This window comes from Cryptomeria japonica, chromosome 8 (genome assembly GCF_030272615.1).
Source record: "Cryptomeria japonica chromosome 8, Sugi_1.0, whole genome shotgun sequence".
Lineage (NCBI taxonomy): Eukaryota > Viridiplantae > Streptophyta > Pinopsida > Cupressales > Cupressaceae > Cryptomeria > Cryptomeria japonica.
In genome coordinates this window covers 446,215,071-446,231,036 of record NC_081412.1, presented here as the reverse complement: position 1 = coordinate 446,231,036, position 15,966 = coordinate 446,215,071, and positions in this window count along the sequence as shown.

Genomic DNA, 15,966 nt, shown 5'->3' with positions numbered 1-15,966 from the left:
GGAATCCAAATACTTAGCCTGCATAATTTGGCACCACAAAGATTGGGGCTTAGTATACATAGACCAAAATAGTTTGCCCCCAAAAGCCCTATTTCTTTTAGATAAGTCATGAATCCCAGCACCACCAACTTGCTTGGAAAGAGACATCTTGGTCAAAGAAATCAGTGGAATCTTTTTATCTTCTGTCATGTTATTTTTCCAAAGAAAAGATCAAATAATCTTTTCGATTTGGGAGATGACTGATCTGGGAGCTTGAAGAACTAAGATACAGTAATTAGGAATGGCAGATAGGACCGTTTTAATGAGAAGTATCCTACTTGAAAAAGACAACCACCTAGCCTTCCAAACAAAAATACAAGATTTAAGTCTCTCAATAATCGAATTCCAAAAAGAAGACTTAGCAGATCCCATAAAGAAAGGAATCCCCAAATAGGTAGAAGGAAGAGAGTCTACTGGGAAACCTAAGATATTCACAAGTCTATCAGCCACCAACTGAGGAGTATTAAAAATGAAGATCTTGGATTTATGGGGGCTAATCTGTTGGCCAGATCTAGCAGTATAAGTATCTAGAATAAATTTAATATGAGTAGCCTCTTGAATAGAAGAAGACCCAAATAAAAGTGTATCATCAGCAAAAAGGTTATGCGTGACTGAAATATCAGAATTAGGAATTAACACCCCTTGCCAAAAGCCCAGATCTCTTTGCTTAATAACCAATCGACTAAAAGCTTCTGCCATAATGATAAATAAGAAAGGAGATAAAGGATCTCCTTGTCTAACACTCTGGGTTGAAGAAAAGTATCCAGAGTGAGATCCATTAATGATGACAGAAAATGAAGCAGTAGAAATACAACTCTTGATCCATTTACACCAGCTTTCAGAGAAACTAAATTTTCTTAAAACTTTGAGCAAAAAAGTCCAACAAACTTTATCATAAACCTTCATCATATCAAGTTTGACCACAAAAGTTGGGATATTGGACGAATTTATGGAATGTAAAGTTTCATGAGCAACAATTACTCCCTCATGAGTTTCCCGACCTAGAACAAAACCTCCTTGTTGTGGAGAGATGATATGAGGAAGGAGAATTTTAAGTCTTAAATAAATAGCCTTGGTGAAGATTTTGTAAATAGAGTTGCACAAAGAAATGGTCTAAATTCAACAAAAGTTTGGGGATTCTTAGATTTCGGGATAAGGGCAATATAAGTGATGTTAATTTTTTTAAGGATATACCCACCCATCCTAGACTCTTCTAAAACCATTAATAAGTCAAAACCAATAAAATCCCAACATTTTTGAAAGAACAAGATAGTAAACCCATCAGGACCCGGAGCTTTGTCAGGGGCCATGGAAAAAACAACAGAATGAAGCTCATATAAAGAAAAAGGCTTCATAAGAAAGTCATTATCCTCATGAGAAACAAGGGAGTCATTGTAACAATCAAATTGAAGGATACAACATGTACATTTTTTTAAGGTTTTGAAAAATTTCTAAAAATCAAATAAATTCCTAAAATATACCTAAAAATCAAATACAGTCCTAAAAAAATCCTAATTTTTAAAAAATGTCCTTAAGAAAAAGACCAAAAACATTTAGATTCTATCCCCTCCCCCATAAATCCAAGATCTTCATTTTTAATACTCCTCCCTTTTAATTCTCCAAGATGTATTAAAAGACCTTGAAAATAAAAATCAGTTATTTCCTTAGCATTCCACCTTTCTTGACTACCCCTTAGATTTTTATTTTCAAGTGTAACATATTGTTGATATTTTTCATTTTTAGATCTAAAAGTGAATTATGAAGCTTTCTTTTCTTATCACTAGTTAATACCATTAGATACTCTTGAAACTAATATTTTGTTGAGTTGTGCACATTAAAATCCTAATGTAGCTATCCAATTTAACAAAACTAATATTTATTCCAATGCTTGTGTTGAGAAAAATATTAAGGATTGTGATCATATTATTCATATGGCCAACCAAGTTTTTGTAAGTGAGCTAGCTAGTTTGGATAATGTTAAAAAGTTACAAACAACTAATTGATATGATTCGCAATTTGTATTAATAATTCACATATATATTAGAGATCTTGTAAGTTGTCAGTGCTAAGAGTACTTAATAAATTAGAATCATTGTAGACCAAGAAAAATCATCAACTTGCAAGGAATATAAGAGTAACCACTAAAAACTCAAATTACTTGCAAAGATCCTAATCTAACAATAGAGAAATGAATTCAAAGAATAAATGAAATTTAAATTAAAACATCAAACCATTGAGTTCACGAAATCTCCATTGTCTCCTCTTAATTTTCTTGAAAATGTCTCTCAGATTTCATGTGCACATAAGCAAATTGAAAGCTTCAAAATGATAATGATAGCAAGAAAATGTCGAGGATAGTGATTCTGATTATGATTATAACTAGCCGAAAATGATAGAAGAATAGGGGTTTAAAAAGAAATTAAGAATTGAAAGAACGATTGAGATTGAATTCATCCTAGGAGGATGAATGGCCAAGATAGGATGAGAGAAGATGAAGATAAGAGAGACTAGAGAAGATAATGGAAAGTTTTTTATTTTTAGATGCACATATCTTATTTTCCAATTTAGTATTAAGAAAATAAAATAGGTTGCCGAACTCATTAATTTGAAAATCAATAAAAATAAATAAAGATATTTGCTTCCATTTTCTAATTTGAGGAAAGATTTTAAAAAATAAATAAAGATATTTGTTTCCATTTTCGAATTTGAGGAAAGATTTGAAGATAGATTCTGAATTAAACAATTCAAGAATTATTTAACTAATCCATATGAAAATAATTAAATTTATTAAATTATCTAGAAGAAAATGGTAATAAGTAATGAGATTAAATAATTTAAAATTATTTAATAAATGTGAAAAAGTGGAGAGACATAAATGAATTTGAATTTGGAAGAAAATAAAATTAATTTGAAATGAGAGATAAATGAAATTAAATAAATTTGGAAATTTATTTAATTAAGAGGACATCATTAGCTAATTAAATAGTTTAAAGAAATTAATTAATTGTGGGACTTATAGTAGATGAATTTAATTAAACAATTAAGATCATTTAATTAAAGTTGATAATTGTAATTAGTTAAATAATAATATTACTTAATTAATATTAGAGAGAGAATGTTTAATGATGAATTGATTATGGAATTAGAGGAATAATGTCAATTTCGAAGATTGAAGATGAAATAATTAAAGAATTAAGATTATTTAATTATCAAGGAGAACAATTAGTAAAATTGGTGTGTTCTCGAGTGTGGGACGATTTTAGGTGTCTACATTTTGCCCCTCTTTGAGACAATGTGATTTTGAGTGTTGTTTAAAAGAATTTTTTTTTGAAAGATCATGCCCTAGCAACCCAAGAATGGAGGTAGGATGCCCATGCGAGAGGTTGTTTATGTATGAAAGGAATGAATGATCTCTCAAAAGAAGAAGAAGAATGTTAGATGAAAGAGGAAATGTGATGAAAAAGAAGAATGGATAATAAGAAGGGAAGAATCTTAGTTGAGAGATGATCGATATCAACATTGCATAAGTCAGATAGAATAAATAGCATGAGTTTGATTGTGATTGAGATGATTGATATATAGGAAAAAAACTAGTGAGAAGTGAAGAAAATTTAGTGGGATGAGTTTTGAGCATTCTAAAGTGCACTTTTATCATCATTGAGCTTTTTTATGTGTCAATCAAAGGTTTTTTGCATTGGGGTATGAAAGACCAAGGTCTAGATGCTTTCCCATTGTATTAGCAGACAAGGATTATTTTTCCAGTCTAGGATTGTTGTATTAAGGGTTGAGGTATGTGTGACGTTCATAAGCATAGTTCCTCTATCTTTATTTTTTTTGCATAAGATACTTGCCAACTAAATGTGCCTATCACAAACACCTAAGATAATTGTGCCCCAAAACTTCACAAAAACACACCACAAACAAAAAATAAAAACAATTTAGACCATGAACCATCCCAACCACTCTCATCACCCTTGGATATCCTTGAGTAGCATAGGAACATGATCAAAGATAAATAAATAAAAGATAAAACTTGCTAAATGAAGTGAATCAACAACCATTTTGACCTTGTTGTCAAAGTTGAATGTTTGTTTGATAGGACGATCATGATTTTTGGTTTTAGAAATGAAGTACCCCATCTAAGATAGATACAATTTGGTTTCGAGTATATCGCACCCTATATATGACATATGATACTGATAGGGATTGTTTGATGTTGTTTGAGTGATCTGACAAGTTGGATTTGTCTGATTGCTGACGTGATTGGATAATGTGTCCATTGATGCGTGACTTGTTAAGAGAAGTGTTTTTACGTGTTTTAAGTCCATGTCTTCTCTAATGTCTATCTTTACTAGGGACCATTTATTAACAAAATGTAATGACTGATTATTTTTAAACTTTGAATGTTTTTCTAGTTTTAGGATTTTTGGGTTATTTGATTTTCTTTAGGCTTTCTCCATTTTGGATTTTTGCAAGACATTATTTAAATGTTTTTGTTCTTTTTTTAGGACAGTTTATGATGTCTTTGTTCTTTTTCATGACATTTTACAAATGTTTTTGGTCTTTTTCTTAAGGACATTTTTTAAAAATTAGGATTTTTTAAGGACTTTATTTGATTTTTAGGTATATTTTAGGACTTTATTTGATTTTTAGAAAATTTTCAAAACTTTAAAAATATGTACATGTTGTATCCTCCAATTTGTTTGTTACAATGACTCCATCGATCAATCATGTTCAGGAAATCTCCCCCATACAAGTTCAAAGCTATGTACATTGGCCAAGTAGAAGCAAATTTATGTATATACAAACTGGATTTGAGTGGGAAAGACACTAAACATTGACTAGTCTCAGGCCACAAGAGAACAATAGGGCTGGATAGGGAAATGGATGGAAGGTGTATTGTGAATGTGGATGCACTATAAGTAGAGTGAAGATAGATGGAAAAGCAATAAAATGCTAAGTGTGGCACTTGTTTGCCAGGTTCTTGCCACAATAATTACCCAAAGCACCCATTTACCAGGTTTTCACTATAGGGTGAATGATTTATTTTTACTATTTATTTCTTTTATTTTATTTTGTCACAGAAGATGCCTGTTTGCCATATTTTCATCAAGGCGATTCTCTTTTGATTTTTTATATTTTTTGAGGATCTTTTTTCAATTTTTTTATGTATAGTTTTTTTAAGATCATTTTACTTTAAAAAAAAAAAATTATGAATATTTTGATCATGTAAAATACTTGTGGAGGTACATGCTGCTAAGTGGATTTGAAAGTGGTTCTCCCTTCGATGTTGCAAACTGATATGCGCCTGACCCATAAGCTATAGTGACTATAAAGGGTCCTAACCAATTTGGCTTGATTTTTCCTGGTTTTTCTCTAACTTGCTAATTCTTGGGATTTTCTCTAAGGACCAGGTCTCCAATGTCAAACTTTTGACCTTTGACTTTCTTGTTGTAGTTTTGATGGAGATAATTATGATATGCTTGTCGATTAAATAGGGCAACCTAATGTCTCTTATCTGACATTTCTAGCTCATGTATTCAAGATACTCTATAGTTTTCTTCATCAATAAGGTGATCTAAGGAGACTCTCAATGATGGGATTTCAACTTCAACAGGCAGTATGATCTCAACACCATAGACTAGGGAATAAGGAGTGGCACTAGTAGGAATACAAATGTTAGTATGATATGCCCACAAGGTCGGATTTAGCTGCATATGCTAATCTCAACCAGCGTCATTGATAGTATTTTTTAATATTTTGATGATAGTTTTATTTGATACCTCAACTTGGCAATTACCCTATGGATAGTATGGAGTAGAAAAACGGTGTTGAATGTGAAATTATTTGTAGAGTTCCCTAACATCCTAATTTTTTAATGGATGTCCATTATTAGTAACAATTTTCCAAGGGATCCCATATCGACATATGATGTAATTTAGAATAAACTTAGAGATTTGCTTGCTAGTGTTGTATGTCATAAGAATGTCCTCAATCCACTTGGTAAAGTATTTAGTGGCAGTGTTTATAAACTTGTGGCCATTTGCAGAAGTAGGATGGATTTTTTATATGAAGTCAAGTCCCCATTGAGAGTGGCCATGGAAATATAATAGGTTGAAGCTCTTGAGAAAGTGTGTAAATCAGGTCCCCTTGCATTTGACACTTGTAACATTTCTTTACATTATTGTGGGTCTCTTGCTCCATCGTAGGCCAATAGTATCCAACTCTAATGAGTTTCTTTGCTAGATTTAGACCATTGAAATAACCTCCACATATACCATAGTGTACCTCATGTAAATTAGTTTATGCCTTTTTTTAATCAAGACACTTCAGGAGGATTTGGCCAAAGAATGATGATAGAGGGTGTCACTAATGATAACGTATCTAGAGGCCTCGTGAATAAAAGATTGATATTGGTTAGTGAACAGGCTTGGGGGTAGGATTTGGGCATATAGGTAATCACAAATCTCTTGGTACCAAGGAGAATTGGGACCAACAATTTCGCACACAAGCTTAGATTATGGAACTTCAAAAGGAGGTATCAATAGTTATTCCATTAAGAACTCACATTTTTCAATATTTTGTGGTATATCAAGCATGGATGCAGTTGTGCCCATAGCATCTGTTGGTTTATTTTATAGTTGTGGCACTTGATGGAACTTGATTATAACAAATTTAGTCTTGAATAAGTCAACCAATTTCTTGTAGGGGACAAGTTTTTCATGTTTGGTTTCATAGTCATCATTTACTTGACAGATGACTAGTTGGGATTCATCATATATATGAAGGCTCTTGATATTCCATTGCGTTGCAATCCTAAATCTAGTTACCAATGCTTCATATTCAACAATGTTGTTGGTACATTAAAAATTTATTTCATAGAACTTGGGAGTTGCATCTCCCTATTGAGTGATAAATATAATTATTGTCCATTAGCCATTTCTTGTGTGTGAACCATCAAAGTAAAGTTGCCACTGATTAGATTACAAAGGGTGATCATCTTGAATTGGGGCATCTACGAGTTAATTTGCTATTATTTTTCCTTTAATTTCTGATGCTTTGCAAAAAGGATTAGAAAATCTGTTTGATGGCAACACACACAAGAGCACAAGAAACAAACGTTAGTGTTAGCAACAAAAGATTATCCTAAACAGGCATATCAAGAGAGATATTAAGCATGAAATAGAAAGCATATAAACATAGAATAAAATAGCTAATCAAGATGCTCATAGTTGCTCCTCCCTTGTTCCTCTCCTCTCCAAGTCCCAAATGAGTGTAGCTCTCAGCTTTTAGCACTAGCCATGGATGTCATATGGAGATTCAAGATGGTTGAATATGATAAGCAAATGCTATGCAAGTGTAGATAGTGATGCTATGAAAAAGCTCTATGCTAATACCAGTATAACAACAATACTCTAATGCTTCTCTTTTTGCTTGAGGAGAAGGGTTCTATTTATAGAAGAAATGGGGAAATGAAGGGTTAAGATTGAGTAATCTTAACAAGGGTTAGGATTGAAAGATATTCAATCCATGTAAGACTTTCAACCCAATCCCATGTTGACAAGTGTCACCATGAGGAGGCTTGAGAGGAGAGATAAGGAGCATTAAATGCTTGAGGGGACATGATGGTTACCCTAGTCAAAGAAATAAATGCTTTGAAGAGACACATGGGTTACATGAGGGTTAAGTTAGGGGTCAAAGTCCTTAACCATGGGTGCAAGTGGAATTAACCATTAATGGTCATGTAAGAGCCATAAGTGGTTTGGAAGACTTTAGAGGTTAATTTGTTGAACACACAAAGTATTAATTGCTTTTCAAAGACTTTGGAGTCTTTGAGAAGTGACTCCAATTTGCTTAGGAATGTGACAATATTTAGGGGATGGATTAGGTTAAGTAGGAAAGGTTTAGAAGAATCTAGAAGGGGTTTAGACATGCAGGTGGATTTTGTAGGAAAATGCAAGTGGAAGGAATTTTGGTATTTTCAATTAAAATAAAATCATTTATTTCAATTAAATGGTGTAATGTGCATTTGGATAAATATTCAAATAAATATTAATTTATTTAAATGAGAAAAAGGAAAATAAAGCATTAAAATGCTTGAAGACTTTGAGGGAAACCATTAAAGGCTCGAAGACTTTAAGAAAAACCATTAAAGTCTTCAGAAGACTTTAAGGGAAGCCATTAAGTTTGAAGACTTTAAGGGAAACCATTAAAGGCTTAAGAAGACTATAGAAGGAAGCCGTCAAGTTTGAAGACTTTAAAGCCATCAAGTTTGAAGACTTTAAGGGAAACCATTAAAGGTTTCAAGTGGGTGAGGATAAATAGGATTTTAAATAAATAATTTATTTAAAATAGTTGTGCAACTTGCTTTTGTAGGAAAATACAAGTGGGTGGAAGATAAAGGTGATTTAAATAAATAATTTATTTAAAATAATTGTGCAAGTTGCATTTGTAGGAAAATGCAAGTGGGTAGAGGATAAAGGTGATTTAAATAAATGTTAATTTATTTAAATGTGCAACTTGCATTTGTAGGAAAATACAAGTGGGTGGAGGATAAAGGTGATTTAAATAAATGATTTATTTATTTAAATGTGAGAGGTGGGATTTTGGGGGATTTAAATAAATATTTATTTATTTAAATGTGAGAGAATATTTAATTAAATAAATATGATTTATTTATTTAATTAAGTGGACAGATTTTGTTAAGTGAATTAAATCAAATAAATTGAATAATTTATTTAATTAATAGGAGAAGAGGGTTAAGATGAATTAATTAAATATTAATTTAATTGATTATTAATTGATGGTTAAATAATCAAATAAATACTAAGTATTCATTTAATTAATTGGACAAATTTATGTGACTACATTTGCCCCTCTTTGAGACGGTGCGGTTTATTCGACGAGTATCGTTGATCGTTGAGAATCGTTGATCGTTCCTGTTGTGTACTATCAGGGAGAATGTCAAACCCTTCATCCTCAGGCACCTCAGAGAGGTTTTCACCATTGGATACGCTCTTTCTTTTTACTTTTGTTGGATCAAACAGTGCCACAGTGTGGTTTTCACTGGAAGATCCATGTTTTATTGTTATATTTTTGCAGTTGAAAGGTTTGGCATCCGCCCCAAAGTATGTTGCGCTATTTAGTTCTATGGTGAATCCAGCTTTGTGATCCCCACTTGGTAGGTTATCCCTTAATTCCAAAAAGTCAATGATGGCCTCATCGTTTTGGAAGAAGTCAAGACATGGGGGATTTGGTTGATTCCATTCGATGAGTTCAGGGTGGATAATGGGCATTACTTCATCGATTAGGTTAAGTGCGTTAGATGTATCAGTGAGGGTTAAGACATTATGGTGAAGGTCGTTAATGGTACTCTCCCTATCAGAATTAGGCGTAGAATGAGACGTAGGGTCTGTGGAAGATGTTTCCAGTTCAGGAACCCAAGTGGTCTTTATCTGTGCTTCTCCGTAAACAAGGATGTCTTTGCGTGGTGGAGGTGGTGATGTGTCTTCCTCATCTGAAGTATTAAGCTGTACCGAATCAAATTCCCATTCATGTGAGTCGGTCTCTGAATCACTTTCCAACATCCGATTGCTATACCATACTGGGATGTCTTTTGAGTTAAACACTGCAGGTGTGATTGGTTGATGTACCTTTGTAGTGATCGGTGCTACAGGAAGTTTGATGGGGATAAAAGAATCTGGCACAGGAAGTATCGGCAGTGTTGACTCAGTGGCTTCTGCGGGAACTGCTGGTACCATAGATGGTGCTGCGGGTTCTGATACAGTTGCTGCTGCTAATGGTACTATGGATGTAATGGTTGTTGCGAATGGGATTACTGGTTTGATTGGTGGGATGATTGGTATTGTAGATGGTTGTGTTGGGGTTGTGAGCCTCGATGGGGCAGTCGGGATGGTGCTTGAGGCTGCTTTAATGATGAAAGGTGTCCTTTTTGCAGTAGGTTGACATAATGGTTTGCTGGGTTTTCCTTTGAATCTGAGTTTAGGAAAGATTTCTTTCTCAAAGCCTAGGCCTGTATTACCTTTGGGCTTTAATTCTAGGAGCAGAGGTTCATGTCGTCCTTGTTTGCAATATCCTTAAGCACTCTGACCATCATACCCCATTCTTTGCATAATGAGGAGGCCTTTGCCATACTGATCCGTAGGAAGTTTAACTTGTGGTAGATCAATGGTGATGGGATCTTTATAGATCCAGTCCACCAAGTCCTCATCTTGGGTTTCTTCTTCTTGAATCTTTCTGATGCAGAGAGATCAACTCTGGAACTCTCCCTAAGGATTAAATCAACTCAAGGAGACACATCAAAGGATCCTCTACATGCTAGGTGATTCAAAACCAAACTCAACTCAACACACCCAACCAAGGATAACATCAAAATGGTTTGTTCCAACACCTCTATTGGTCTTAACACATCCCAAACACCATAAGACAAGGTTCTACACACCCCCAAACTCAGACTCAAACTCATAAACCAAACTTGCTCTTCTAGGCTCTATTCCTTGTAGCCTCCAAATCGGGTATTTTCAACTTTTCTCCAAATCATCCCAAAACACTTGACAAACAAATTACATATTTAGATAACCTTTATCAGACCCTAAAACATATCCCAAAACTAGATATTACTCCTTTGGACCACCTGTACAGATCAGCCTGCTGTTATGCATGAATTTAGGCCTATTAGGCCACTTTTACAAAGAAACCCCTATTGAATCAACTCCAAATGACTCCAAACCAAAAAAAAGTCTTAGGAAATGTTCCCAAACAAAGGATTTTCAAGGTTTTAGGGGCTGCCAATCTCATCTATCCCGTGAAATCCCAAACCCTCACTTTTAGGCCTCCAAAACTAGGGCCTTCTCAAATCTGACTCTCCAAAAACTTTCAGATCCTATTAATGGATCAAACACCTCATATTTAACCTGCACAAACATAAACTAACATAAAACCAAGTACTTGTTAATACATTTTTCTCAGACCTTGAATGTGGCACCCCAAATGCACTCTTTCTCACTCAACCCCATACTCTTGGGCATCAAAAACTTCAACTCCAGGTTCTTCCCTGCACATGAATGATTAAAGCACATATTTTACATTATTCTTGACCCATTCCACAAGCCACATTAACCACATAAAGTAGAATGGGTCAGATTCACAAAATGACTCTCAAACCCCTCTTAAGCTGTCACCTACAGCAGATTTTAGGACAGTCAATATAAAACGTACAAAGTGATTGATTAAACCTTCAAACCAATGCAAAATGAAATTTAAAACATTTCCCTATCACCTCCAAAAAGAATCAGATCAAAAGGTCTTGTAAAAATGAAATTACAATGGTTGCAAGTTCAGATTTTTGATCAAAATTGCAGGGAAAACTGCGTATTCATTGCTCCAACTTCAAAACTCTTACATTTCAATCAATTTCGACCATACTCCAATAACAACCAACCTCTCCCCATGTGAGAATGAGGTTTTTAAATGCATTTAGACTCCCAAAACCGAAATCAACCTCCCTAACTACCATTTTAACCAACTTTGGTTGTTTTACACATAATCACTCACTTGGTTTACATAACAACTTTTGACCTCCCTTGTGCTATGAAACTGATAAGAATTTATATTACATGAATATGGTCTTTTGAGACCTTATGAACACAAAACATTAAACAAAACTCCTACTTTACCCTTGAACCCCATTACATGCTCAATTTGCCCAATTTTGCCCATTTTGACAATTTTTACAACTCATTACAAAATAACTCATTTTATGAGTTTCATGACTTCCAATGGTCTTATTAACCATGATTACATATTAAAATGGTCAAGATTGACCTTACAACATCAAAATATTTATAATCTTCATTTCCCTTCAATGTGCCCTTATGATGGCCATGTTTGCCTTGGGTGCTCCTGCACCACTTTCCAAGGATGAAAGGCGTCAAAGCACATGCAGGCGTGATTAGTGGTTGCTGGAGTAACTGCTGTGGTTTACCATGTGTTCGAGGAGAAGTGGGCATTTGTCCCACACAAAAGAGTTGACTCAAGTTGTATTCCCCAGGACTTTCCTCTGCTATCTTCATCTTAAGCTTTTCTTGCTTGGGTATAGTGGTGTTTGAACTGGCAAGAGAGGCAGGACTTATATATGATGTGGAGGAAATGGCTTCTCTATTATTAGGAACGGTAATCTTTGGTTGATGGCTGATATTATGGCAATATGCAAAGGGATTTGCATCGCGCAGGATAGTGATCTCTACACCGTTATGTGGGAACTTGATACATTGATGGTAGGTAGATGGAACGGCTTGCATGGCATGTATCCAAGGTCTCCCTAATAATAGATTGTATGGCAGAGGAAGGTCCAAAACCCGACAGATGATGTGCTTTACCATAGGGCCCATGCGGATTGGTAGTACCACAGCTCCTTTGGATGAACGCTCTACATCGTCATAGGCTTTGATTGTGATCTTCTTATGAGGATCCACTGATTCTACCGCATAGCCCAATGTTGTGACCAACTATAGTGTACAAATGTTCAGGCCTGCTCCATTATCGATCAAGACTCGCTTGATCCTGTGTTGGTTGATAAAGCCTTCAATGTGTAGCGAAACGTTATAAGGTTGCTGGAAGGAAGAGTTGTCACTTTCGAAAAAAGTGAGACAAGGTGATGACTTTAGACTTCCAACCATTGCTTGAAATTGGTCTGTATTTAGGTTTGCAGGGACTGACACCTCTTGGAGTGCTTGATCCAAGATAGTTTTATGAGATGGCGATAGACGCAAAAGCTCTAAAATGGATATAAGCGCAGGGGTTTTGTCTAATTGTTCCACAAGATTGTACTGCTTTGGGATGGAGGTGGTGCCTTGTGGAGCTGCCTTTATGGTAACTTTGCCACGACGCATAACAACATTGCAATTTGAGTTGGGATTTTTGAAGGTTATAGTTGCAACTTGTTCGTTGGCATCATACAGATGATTTACAGTGTAATTATATGCAGCCTGTGTATAATCAGTGGTATCAGTGCCTCGCCTAGAAGTGGAAGGACCCCTTTGATCTTGTGATGGAAGTGGATTTTTGAACATCAAATGATCATTATTTGTTGTTTTTGGGTCATGTCCTTCAATTTCAATTTCTCCTCGATCAATAAGATCCTGAATGAGATCTTTCAATCGGTGACAATTACTTGTCTTGTGCCCTCTTCCTTGATGGAATTCACAGTGTTCAGTATCTCTCCACCATGCTGGTTTGACCTAAGGCTCATAGTTTGATAGTTTAGGTAGAGTAACCAAATTTTGAGAAATGAGTTGTCGCAATACTGTTTCAATGGGTTCCCCTAAGGGAGTGTATGTGCGTTTCTATTTTTGCTGACAAGGTCTAGGTTCATCGTGAGATGTGATGTGACCTTGATTAGAAGGAACATTTGTGTTGTTTTGAGGTGGAGGATTTTGTCCTACAAACCGAACCACAGGTTGTGCGTTTTGGATAGTCCGGGCATCCACAACCCCATTGTTGACGATATTCTTGTTTTTATTCCAGAAGCTTGGTTTATCACTATTGAAGCGTGGGCGAGGACCATCTTTTGGTTCATTAAAGATTTTGATGAGTCCTTTCTTGATGAGTGCCCGTTCACATTTTAAACCCTTGATGATCATATCATTAAAAGAGTCTGTGTCTTTGACATCCAGGTGAAATTCCATTTCTTCATTTAAGTTGGAAATGAATATTTCCACTAGTTCTCGTTCAGGTAACTGAAGAGAACGTTTGCTAGACATTTGCAACCTTCGTTGCAGGAATACTGAGAATGGTTCACCTGGTTTTTGTTTGGTGGTGCACAGATCAGCCATGGTGATGTCGCGTTCAATGTTATGAGAGTAATGAGTGAGAAATTTTTGGATAAGTTCCTCAAATGTTCTAATGCCACCTGGTAGTTGGGAAAACCATGATGTGGTTATTCCTCCCAAGCTTTGGGGAAAAAGGTGCATTAGGTATGTGTCTTCATATGCTACTTCGAGACAAGCGGAATGAAATTCTCGGACATGATCGCGGGGATCCCCCTTTCCTCTATATTTTTCAAATTTGGGTGTTTCGAATCGTCGTGGAAAGGGTGGCATATAAAGATTCCTATCAAAAGGATAGGGACAGATGTCATTGAGTGAGAATTGATTGGTCTTGACACCACTATGAAGTTGTTGGGCAAGATTCTTGACTTGTTGCCGCAACATCTCCATTTCATTTGGAGGAGGAGGTGGTGGGTTACCTCGGGGAATATTATATCTGATGGGATCTCTACCTCTTTCCTTTTCATGGCGACTTTGTCTTTCTGATGCTTGTCTTAATTGGGCAAGATCAAAGTCAGAGGGGATTTTTGCTCCTTCTTGAGCGAGTCTTAAGAAGTGAGCATCTGCATTGCTCCTGAGTATTTCGTCAAAAAGTCTGTTAAAGAGAGGGTTATGCTGAGCCCTTTCTATTGTTGCAGGAGTGGGAGTACTTGGGTTTTCGTCATCTGCATTTCCTCCAAGTGCTTCTTGAAATTCATTGAGATTTTCCTCTTCTTCTTCTTCTTCCCTTTCTATTTCTCGTTGCCTGGACTGTGATCGGGTTTGGGCCATTTTGTTTATAAGCTTTTTGTTGAAGTTGTGTGAAAATGATAATGAGTTTTTGTTGAAATAAGAGATTGATGGTTGGTGAATTGTGTTGCATGTGGATCTCTAGCACCTTTAAGGTGGATGTAACCGAAATTCCTTCTTTGAATTGCTTGTTTATTTGATAAGTTTTGATGTGATAAGGTGTAGAGAAATCTGAGATGTGTTACAGATTTAACTACCTAGTAATGAGAGGATTCACTCATGAACTAGTTTTGACCTGCGTAGATGTGTCTCTTAGGATGAGCTTATCCTAGATGTAGAAACAATCTAAAAAGTGATGTGATGTGTTTGATTGAAGCAATATCTAAAAGAGAACTTTGGACAAGAATCTCTTAATGTTTTGAGAGTTGGAACGGATTGATGATGAAGTGATGATGAATGAATAAGATGATGGATGAAATGTTCTTAACTTCAATAAAAACTTTGTGTTACAAATGGGACAAACTCTATCTCTTCTCTTTCGGTTGTTGGTGGTATTTCTCGAGCTGTGTTGTATGTGATACAGATGTTTGGGAAAAAGTTGGGATTAATCTTTCCTCCTTGGTTTTTGTGATAACTCAGAGCTCTATATTGCAAAAAAAGCTCTACGGTTCAAAGTCTCTGAATCAAATTCATTTGTTTTGCCTTGAAGGTAGAGACGCATGTGATGCAGAAAGACTCTATGTGAGACAAAGATTTTTCTATTTATATAGAAGAACTTCCTTCTTTTGATCAAAGCCTTTGAGCTTAATAGTCTTCTTTTCAAGTTGATATTCTGATGACGCTTCTTCTTTCGCAAGATGTGAAGAATGGTCATAAAATTTTGACTCTTTGTTGTTTGCACTTTGTTTTTGATGTGTTTGGTTGTTTTGAGAAATGTTTGGTTGGATGAATACTTTGTTTTTGGGATTGATTTTCTGATTTTTCTTTGACAAGAAAACAAAGCAAGCACACAAACACAAGAATGTTGCCCTCAAAGGCACAAATGAGTATGGGTCTAGATCAACCCAATCCTTGGACTTGTATATGACCCTGCCTTTAGATGTATTTTAAGGTGTATTTCCAAAGCTTGAAGTCGGCTCAATTTGCACTTGGTCTTTAAAACGAACACACTTCAAACACTTTTTATCCCTAAGGTCAAATGGCCAGTTGTGATAAATTTAGCCCACATCTTGATATTTCTTCGACTTTGGTACTACATACCTTATGAATCCCGCCGTGGCAGGTAAAGATGTGATATACTAAGTCTTGCATGAGTATAACAAATAGATGATCCCTATGATGGGGGAGTCAC